Source organism: Macadamia integrifolia, chromosome 9 (genome assembly GCF_013358625.1).
Source record: "Macadamia integrifolia cultivar HAES 741 chromosome 9, SCU_Mint_v3, whole genome shotgun sequence".
NCBI lineage: Eukaryota > Viridiplantae > Streptophyta > Magnoliopsida > Proteales > Proteaceae > Macadamia > Macadamia integrifolia.
This window is the reverse complement of record NC_056565.1, coordinates 9,757,664-9,767,937: the sequence shown is the minus strand read 5'-3', so window position 1 is coordinate 9,767,937 and position 10,274 is coordinate 9,757,664. Positions and strand designations below refer to the sequence as shown.

At 34.8% G+C, this 10,274-nt stretch overlaps 1 pseudogene; it reads left to right on the top strand.

Annotated features, from left to right (window-relative positions):
- The first annotated feature begins 265 nt into the window (after positions 1-265).
- Positions 266-6,070, top strand: LOC122089489 (annotated as a pseudogene).
- The last annotated feature ends 4,204 nt before the right edge of the window (positions 6,071-10,274 follow it).

Below are 10,274 nucleotides of genomic sequence, written 5' to 3'. Positions count from 1 at the left end.
TAAAAGTTGGTGGCTTTGAGTTGACCACTATCTAAGGTGAGAAACAAGATCTTTTTGAATATCCTCTCCCCCTCAAAACTCAAACCCATGAGCCGGATTGAACATGTTGTAAGTACAGAGTTTGCATGCCTTAAGAAGCCATTTATATTGAGGGGAGGAATGACTAGGTGTTATTTGATGTTGTCCACTTGCACCCTCTTGTTGAAGGATAGTGAAGAAATAGATGGTCATTTCCTTAAGAAGATCAACAATCGTAATAAGAGCGATGGAGAATGGTGTAGGTGGCATTTTATGTAATTATTGTTTTCACAACAAAAAATGTTTCTGTTAAGTGCAAACCATAGAAGTTCTTGTTTTTTCTTAGTTACAGAAACTTGTTTTTTTTAGCATTACCATACAACATTTAAGGTGCAGAATCACTCCACAAACACAGAAATACAAAAAATTGTGCCGGACCAAGAATCAATTTTTTAAAATAGAAACGTTACAATACAGAGCTTACGATTTTCACCATTCATGAGAGGTGGGGTAGTCATTTCTCCGCCCATTGCATCTGGGGATAGAGGTCACATTGCCTTTTAGGCTTCCTTTTTTCCTATTTTTATTTACTAAAAAACTAATTTGAAATTTTTAATTTGATATTCAAATATCTATTTTTTACGAATTTAAAAAAATATATATTTAATACTTTTGGATAGATTGCCTAGCCAATCCAAGAAAGTGGATCAGATGGGGGAATCACCTGATCCTATCCGATTTCAATGCCGATTCGGGTTTTAAAAACTTGATATGGCGGAGTTTCAAAAGTAAAAAAGAAGAATGAAGAAAGGAAAAAAATAGATGCATATGGTTCCCTTTTTTTTCTCACTCTTGTATGGGCATATTTGGCTGCTAATTAAATTTGTGGGACTTACAATCAAAGAAATGAAATCTCGAAAGGTAATTTAAAAATTAGAAAAACCTAAGGGTATTTTTCCATTTAAAGGAAAAATGAATTATTTCATTTTTTTTTTACTGCAAGTCCGAATGATAAGAATTTAACTGTTATCTAGGTAGCAGTAAAAAATAAAATCATCAAGCCATTTACTAAAGCCAATTTGAGAGAGAAAGAATAGTGAATGAAATAATGATTTTGTGAAGTTGAGGACTCCAGGGCTATGCTCATATGCCAAGACAGATATCACAATATTTCAGACCCCTCATCACCATGCAAAGTGAAAACTTCAGAAAGAGAATGGAAAACTGAAGGGAAAGAATTAGAACTATAGTTGAGAAAAGGAGGAAATGCCAATAAAACTGGGGGACTTATATATATATATATATATATATACACGAATGCTAAAGTTTGGTTTTGAAATGACAAATGAATAGATCTCTGGATATATCCCTTCAGTTAATAGTTGATTGACCCATTCTTTGATGAGTAGCCAGTGATTTAAAAATATTTGAGAAACAATATGACCCAGTCCAAAGTCGTCCTATAAGAAGCATATTCTCAAGAAAAAAAAAAAAAATTGTTAAGAATCAGCAATGAAAATATTAAAAAAAAATTAGTTAAAAAAATTGCGACTTAGGAAAAATACAAAAACAAAAAAGGGAAGTTTATCCACCTTCGACATTATCATCAGTAGAGAAATTGACTGAGCATCAGGTATCAGAGAATGACTCAAGCAGTGACGTCGATTCCAATCCACATTCTTGATGCAAACTATGATAAATTGGCAAGGAAACCTTATTAGAACCATGTTCCTAGTTTAGGAATGACTTGATTATAGCCTTCAGAATTTATCCAAAAAAACTAAATTTATGGCTTTTAGAGAATCCACAATCCAGTCAGTTTCATGTTAGCGGTTTGAAGTAGGGAATTTTTTGGCTAGAAATTCTGAAATTTTATTAAAATATGAAAAAAACAAAACAAAACAAAACAAAAACAAAAACAAAAACAAAAACAAACAAACAAACAAACAAAAGGTACTGAATTACAAAAAAACTTGTGTTTCAAAGTAGGGATTTAGTTCTCAAGTATTAGATCAGTGGATATCGATCTGGATCGATCTGTACTGATTTTTATCGGTATTTTATCCCTACTTTTTTTTTTTTTTTTTTTTTTGTGATTTTACCCTTAACACAATAACAGATATTGGATCCAAGATTGATCAGCTATATTGTTATTGGTCTGAATTGATATGATCTGACCAATCCAACACCAAATCTTTTTTTATTTTTTAGGTAGGCCCCAAGGAGAGTTGAACTCTTGATCTCTTTATTGTGAGGAGTTGGCCTTTACCAATTGAGCTACCCCTTAAGGTATCTAATGCCGATACTTAGAACCCTAATTCAAAGTAATCCGACGTACACGGCACAGGAAATGCAAAGTGAAGGCTCTTGCCACACAACTTGGTTTATTGCAAATTGTAAACCTAAAACGCGCCAAAACTATAAAGAATTGAAGAACATAGTAACCATATTCCCAACAATGTAACTTGGAAACTTCTGTCTGTAGAGCTTTAATCTAGCTATTAGCTTTTGGCCCACTTGATGGGGTTGATGATAGAGCCCAAATTGTTCAGTGATTATTTTAAAGTAGCCATTCTCAATTCATTACGTTTGCAAGTTGCAATCTTAGAGACAAAACAAACCTAATAACCTTATAATCTTAATTTGTGGAGCATATTCTATATAGGGGAGCTTCTGATCAGTCCTAGTCCTAGTCCTAGTCCTAGTCCATGTAGCCTAAGAAAAAATCTTACCAGTCTGATGTGGCCTTCACCGAAGGGAGGCAGCATGGTTTTTTAGCACCTATATGTGTCTAGGGAATAGACAACACCGTATTGGCAGGATTGTTTCTGCCCATCTTTATTTCAACAAAACTGGATTTCACTTTCTTAAGATAATGACTTCCCGCTTCCATTGTTTGACCTCTTCAACTGTTTTCCAGTTCTCAGAAGTTTCTGCTGCGGATAAAGGCTGATCTAATGTATGAAATAAAAGATAAATGGTTTTTAAAATGTGTTGGGAATCATCCATATATAGGACCTAGATAATATAAGTATTCCAACTAGAGAAAGTTCTTTCTACCAACTAACTAATTGGACCACAAATCTATTAGGCTTTGTTCGGTTGCAAAGGGAATGCAAATTTTTTATGTAAAGTGGAATTTTTTTCCCAAAAAAATTAAATTTAGATATTTGATTGTAAGGGAAATATATTTTACATGTGAAAAAAATTTCAGTTAACCATTAAAATTTTCCTTTTTATTTCCCCACCAAAATAGGAAGAAAAAAAAAAACCCTACTCTCACGATCTCTCTCACTCTCACAACTCTTTCTCCGCTCATGACTCTCAACGATCTCTCTCTCTCTCACACAACTTTTGGAATGGACCTTTCAGTTGTAATCACTTGTGAAGTTGTGATCTATTAATGTTTTCTTTGTGATTATCTTTTATATTATTTTAAATATCTATTTATGCTGCATTTCATTTGATATATAGAATGAAATGGTTTATTTTGGTTAGTGATAGAACATAGTATCTAATGACATTTGGTTTGATTTTGGTACAGACCTTGAATGACCTGATCACTTAACCAATATAAATTTTGAGGAGTTGGGTGGATTCTGGATTGAAAAGTACTCCCCCCCCCCCCCCCAATCATCTCTTCTAAGGAGTTTGGTTGGATTATTAGTTTTTTAAAATTTTACATCAATTTTACATCCAACCAAACAACTATAATAAATTAATTTCACTTCACTTCTGTTGTAACCAAATGACTCAAAAGGGAAAAAAAATTGCTTCACTTCCCTTCCTTTCCCTTTCCATCCCTTCCCTTCCCATTTCCCTTGCAACCAAACGCAGCCTTAATGTGACATGGAGCCTGCATTTATGCAATAAAAATTCTTTGGGATTTGAGTAACCATTAGCAAAACCAAGCTCCTTACATTGAACAGAAGGTTTGTTGTTACAATGGAGACGACTAAGTCAGTCTTCTCTGAGAAAGGCTTTCCATAAAATACAAATATGTAGAGATCCTTCTTCCCTCTATATATAGATCACCTTCAAGTTTGGGTTATTGTCTTAGAGAATCTAATACCTATATCATCATCCATGGCCATTAACTACTCTTCCTTTCTTTTTCCTCTTCTTTAAACTGTTATTGATTAGTTTTTCATTTTTAGTTGTTCTTTAGAGAAGTTAGAGGCCTATAGATTCCAAGAAATGATGGCAAATCATCAACGCCAGACTCGTGTAGTTTCACTTAGCTCCTTGATGCCAGCCGATGTTTGCTTTACTCCACCCAAAGCCAAAGATAGGATTTATTTCTTTGTTTGTTGAAATATTGTGGGGTGGGAATATGGAGAATTGTAGAAATAATGGGAGAGGTTTCTCATGCCCATAGTGCGGAATCTTTTACCCTACATCAATTATCATTATATGAAAACGATTTCATTCAATAAAGGCCCACTTGATGAAGAAGGAGAGAGAATGTCAATGACTCAATAGATCCACATAGTTAAGATGTGAGAGGTCGTGGAAAAAAATCCCTACTCTTTCATGTGCAAGATTCCAAGTATGAGTACGAGATCGACTGGCTCAATATCGTTATTGGCGTCCATCGATACAAATAGCTGGCCAATATATCCTGAATAATCAAGTATTAATGTCAGATCAAGGGTAAAATCATAAAAAATAACACTATTTTTTTGATGAAAATTAGGGATAAAATGGACCGATGCATAACTACAATATTGCTTATTAAAGACACTTCTGCCACTTATATTTATTATTGATTACTTGTCTATGCTTTTCAGGTTCAAAAATCTCAAGCAAGCTATTACAAGTAGCTCACTAACATGGGCCTTGCTCACCATTGAAGGAAGAAGGTAAATCAAAAATTCCAAGCCTTCACCAGATTCTCATCAACGACCAAACCAGAGTCAACTCCATCGATTCCAGAATCTCCTTCCAACAATCACTAGTACCAGATTCTAAAGCAAATCTTACTTCCAACTCTGGAAATTCTCTGGGGACTGGAAACTTTGTTGTCAGCCTTGGAATTGGAACACCTGAGCAAAATTTCACACTAATTTTCGACACAGGCAGTGATCTCACTTGGATCCAATGCCAACCATGCGCCACCCAATGCTATACCCAACAAGATCCCTACTTCAACTCTTCTTCTTCCTCCACCTATTCCAACATCCCATGTGGCTCCAACGAATGCTTGCAACTTGAATTAGCTGGCTACGCAGAGTCATCCTGCACCACCGATTGCATCTACCAGGCCACCTATGGTGACGGATCCTACTCTGTAGGGTACTTTGCAAACGATACACTTACACTATCTTCCTCTGATGTCTTCTCTAATTTCGAATTCGGGTGTGGTGAGAATAACCAAGGCCTATTTGGTTTTGTAGATGGATTACTAGGCCTTGGCCGCAGTGAGATCTCTATGGTATCACAGACTTCTCAAACGTATGGGGGGGATTTCTCCTATTGTCTTCCATCCACAACCAGCTCCACTGGCTTTCTTGCATTCTGTAGCCAAGCGGGTTCCTCTTCTACTCCTCAATACACTCCACTACTAACAGATCCTAATGGGTTTTCGTTCTATTTCCTAAATATGACGGGTATAAGTGTTGGAGGACAAATGCTAAATATCTCAGAATCAGTTTTTATAACTTCAGGAACCATTATAGACTCTGGAACTGTCATCACTCGTTTGGCACCAACAGCCTATTCAGCTCTCCAGTCAGCATTTAGTCAAGCAATGTCCAATTATCCAACTGCGTCGTCACCGAATTCACTATTCGACACTTGCTATAACTTGACTGGATACACTACATTAACAATACCAACCATAGTATTACATTTTGACGGAGGTGCTGACTTGAATGTTGATCAATCTGGGATTCTAGTTCAAGAAAGCTTATCTCAATCTTGCTTGGCTTTTGCTACAAATAATGCTGATAATGATTTGGGGATCCTTGGAAATAAGCAACAACAGACATTTGAGGTGTTTTATAACGTGGCAGGAGGAACGCTGGGATTTGGCACTGGAGCTTGTACCTAATGAGAACCAGCCCACCACCCTCTCCCCCTTGATTTTGATGTATCAACCTTTGTTCAGTTGTTTATTCCCCACAACCAGTCTTTTGATGTATCAACAGTTGATTATTTGTTTTGGGGTTTTAGAATAAGGTTATTTTCATTCACCAAAAATTAAAAAATAAAACCTTAAAATGCTTATGTTGCAACTTATTTTTTAATGGGAAAAGGTTCTCTGAACATAGACAACTTCCCCACATATAGGTATGTATTTAATCATTTTCAGAGGAAAAAAAAAATTAATAAAATATTAGAAGATGGATTACTATCCAGTTGCGTGGTTATTGTACCAATACATGGACCATGAGAAATTAGTGAATAAAGATGATAGTATATCCACTACGAATAATGGAAGTTTAGATCCACTGCACGTATGATTATCTGGTCATACATGTGAACATCCAACAATTGTTTCATTTTTTACCATTATAGGAGTGAAGTAAGATATATTTGAAAAAAAAAGAATAGGTGTTGAATGCTTAAATTTTTATGTTTGTTTTTAATGTGATTGTGTAGAAAATTTATTGTGTGATGATGATGAAATACGTCAAGATGACATCTTATCATATGTCAAAATTATAATCACCTAATAATTTTAGGGCTTTTTTAACAATTATTTTAAATATCTGTTGTACTTCAGGTTTAAAATTTTAATCTATCACGAATCAAAATTATTTTAAGGTTTTTGTATTTGAACATATGTTTTTCTGTTTTCTTATTTAGGTGTTTTACAGAATTATTGTACTTCGAAATTTGAACATAAATTTTTTAATTTACAATAAAATTATTTTTAAGGTTTTATTTTCATATTAAAATATATATCTTTCTTATTTTTTGAATATTTAAATGTTTTTTATTTTTATAGTTTTTTTTTTTTTTTGGGTCGCTTCACTAGTTAATCCGAAAAAGTAGATAGATTTGGGAGAAGGATCAGTTGATTATGTCCAATCCAAGCGGATTTCAATTTTAAAACCTTGCTATGGCTGATTTTCGAAAGCCAAAAAGAGGATGGAAAAAAAGAATTTGTGGCACATGATTTTTACGTTTGCCACTGCACTTCTATAGGCATAGGCAGAGGTGTCAATTATAGGCCAAACCGAGCATGACCATTTAAAGTCTAAACAGGCCCAGCCTAATTAATAAATATGCCTGACTGCAGTTTAGGACATTTTTTAAGAGGTTGTTTCTGTTGCAAGGATACTATCTGACAAGGGTTCAACCTAACTTAGCCTGAAGCTCATCTATAGCCTACTTAGAGCTCGTTTAGAGCCAGTTTAGTAAGCCTAACACATTTAAAGATAATTTAAAGCCCGGTTATAACCCGATAAGTGATAAACATATCATTAACCCGTTTAAAGCCCAACTAAAGCCCATTTAACTCAATTATTGGTAGACTGATTAAAAAAAAAAAAAAAAAAAATCGAGGACCACATAGGATAATATTTCACGCTCATCTTCAGAGACCAATTGTCCGATGATTCAAGTATCTAGTTCGAACAATGTCGATTGCTGCACGACTAGTAAATAATGATTAAAACTAGGAAGTGGGTCGACTCATGGAGCTGTGATTTTTCTGAGTCTGGATCATCTCCTTACATGGTGACCTCTCCACAAAGGATCCCACTATTCATGGAACTGTGAATTTTTTTAACTTGGGTTGTAGGATCCCAAGTGGGGACGGAAATGTACTTCTCTCCCCATGTGTGGAGCTGATACAGACTTGATTTTTCTGTCACAAAGTAGTTTAGCTAGCAAGAAAACTTTGTATACTTATTATCTACGTAATTAGCCTAATGTTCTTGGTTTCAGACCAACCTTCGTATCACCGTGCAAAGATAGAACTTACTCTTGGCCAAGGGAAAAATATTTGGTTGCTAGCCAAGGAAATGGAATCCCAGGGATAGGGGTGGAAATTACCCTCCTTTGATAGAATTTTTCAACCTAACCCAAGATTCTATTTCCCTGCCTGCTATTGGGGGTAGCAGAAACTTGGTTGCTGCCAATTTTGTTCGGGCCTGGTTGTTTTCTACTTTGTAGTGGTGCCTCAAAAAGATCATCCTTTATTAGTTGCAAGATTGAGGGCATGGCTCTCGTCTAAAGCGAACTTTTCATCCTCTGTTGTCTTGAGCAATGGAGAGAAGCCCTTGTATATACTGGTCATAAATAGATCTCTTGATGCCCTAATTTAATACCTCAGAGAATGTATTCAATTATATGACTAAGGCCCTCTTTGATATCATTTTTCTTTTTTATTTTTATTTGGCTACGTTTGATATTATTTATGGAGCTTGTTTCTATTTTAAAAAAAAAAAAATTGATAAAACACAAAAACCAAAAAGAGATCAAGAGTCATTTATGTGTTTTGGCCAAAAATGATTTTCAGTTATTTTTGCGATGGACTTTAATGAGCATGTGCTTAAAGGCTCAATTTGGAGGGGTAAGTAGTCATTTGCTTTGTACTTAGAAATCCAAGCCCCTTGCCCCCTCTTCTTCAGTCCAAAGTGGAGAAAGAGAGTTATAAGAAAGATGGGTGAAGGGAATCTCTTCACCCATTTCTTTAAAAAACTATTTTGCACATGTACATAAAGATACTAAACTATTTCTCACAAAAAAATATTTTTGTCAAGTAGTTACCAAACCATTTTTATGTTTCGATAAAAAATGGTTTTCATTAATGATTTTTGTTAAATAGATAAAAATAAAAAATAAAAATGATACCAAAGAGGGCCTAAGAAGATATGAATGAAGACTTGGCCTAAGAAGATATGAATGAAGACTTACTACATATTCTTCACCAAGCAAAAATTTCAGCCCTTCTTGAGAGATTATGGAATATGACGAGTCATTTTATGACCTACTGGCTGATCAACCACTGATCAGCCAGTGAGTGATTTAAAAATATCTACCAAACAATCCGACTAGTCCATATTGTCGATGAAAACAATGATAAATATTTGCATGGAATCCTAAGAAGCATGTTCCCAATTAAGAATGACTTAATAATTGAGGGAAGGAACTCTGCCACTTGCATTATTCTACATTCAAACACATAGGGTGGGCTACTAGGGCAGGGGTGTTTTTTCACAGTCCACCCCATGTGTCTGGAGTCTGGATATGGAGAAAACAAACGAATAAGGTTCTTTTTTCCATAATAATAGTGCGGACCATCAGCTAGCTATCAAAGATTAATGACTAAATTAATCAAGAGTGGATCAAGTTCTCATATGAGAATCATTCTTGTATGGGACTGATCCACACAGATGGAATCTACCCAAGAAAAAACCATGTGGTGGTTTTAAATTGTGTGAGGCAGATCGTACAAGAGTAATTCTCGTACAAGAACCTGATTCACACGTGTATCCATTCTCATTCCATGTTAGCAGTTCAAAGTAAAACATGTAAACGACGAGGAACGCAAAGTGAACAAGGAGAGAGAGAGAACTAAAAAGAAAAAAAAAAAAATGAAATAAAAGAGACCTCTTACGTGTTATAAGAGGAATGAAATAATTATAAAATATAATAAAATCACCTTCCGTTTTTGTGGGGATCACTTCCGTTTTTTTTATTCATATAAATCTTCAGAATATTTGAAAATGAGGATAACGTGCAATTCTCTTAAGTTTGCAAGTTAGCATCTTTGAGACAACACAAACTAAATAATCTTTAATTTATAGAACATGTCCTATAAATGGGACCTTCTCAGTCCGAGTCAATGTGGCCTAATGATTGTATTTCAACAAAGGTGGATTTCAATTTCTTAAGATATAATGGCTGCCCACTTCTTCTTGTTTGACTGCTTCTGCTATATCATTTTCCAGTTCTCAGAAGTTTCTGCCACATACTGGGCCGATTGGTCAAGAACCATATGAAATGTAATATAATGGTTCTTAATATGTGTTTGGAATCATCCATATAGGATTTCTGATAATTTAAGTTCTCCAACTACTAAAGGTTTAATTTTTAATCAAATAACTATTAATGTGACAAGGAATCTGCATTTATGCAATAAAATTCTTTAGGGGTTTTGGGACCATTAGAAAAACCAATCTCCCTACATTCAACAGAAGATTTGTTATGATAATGGAGACTAAGTCAGTCTTGGTGGAGAAAAGGTTTTTCATAAAATAAAAAGATTGCAGAGATGATCCTTGATGATCCTTCTTCAATTC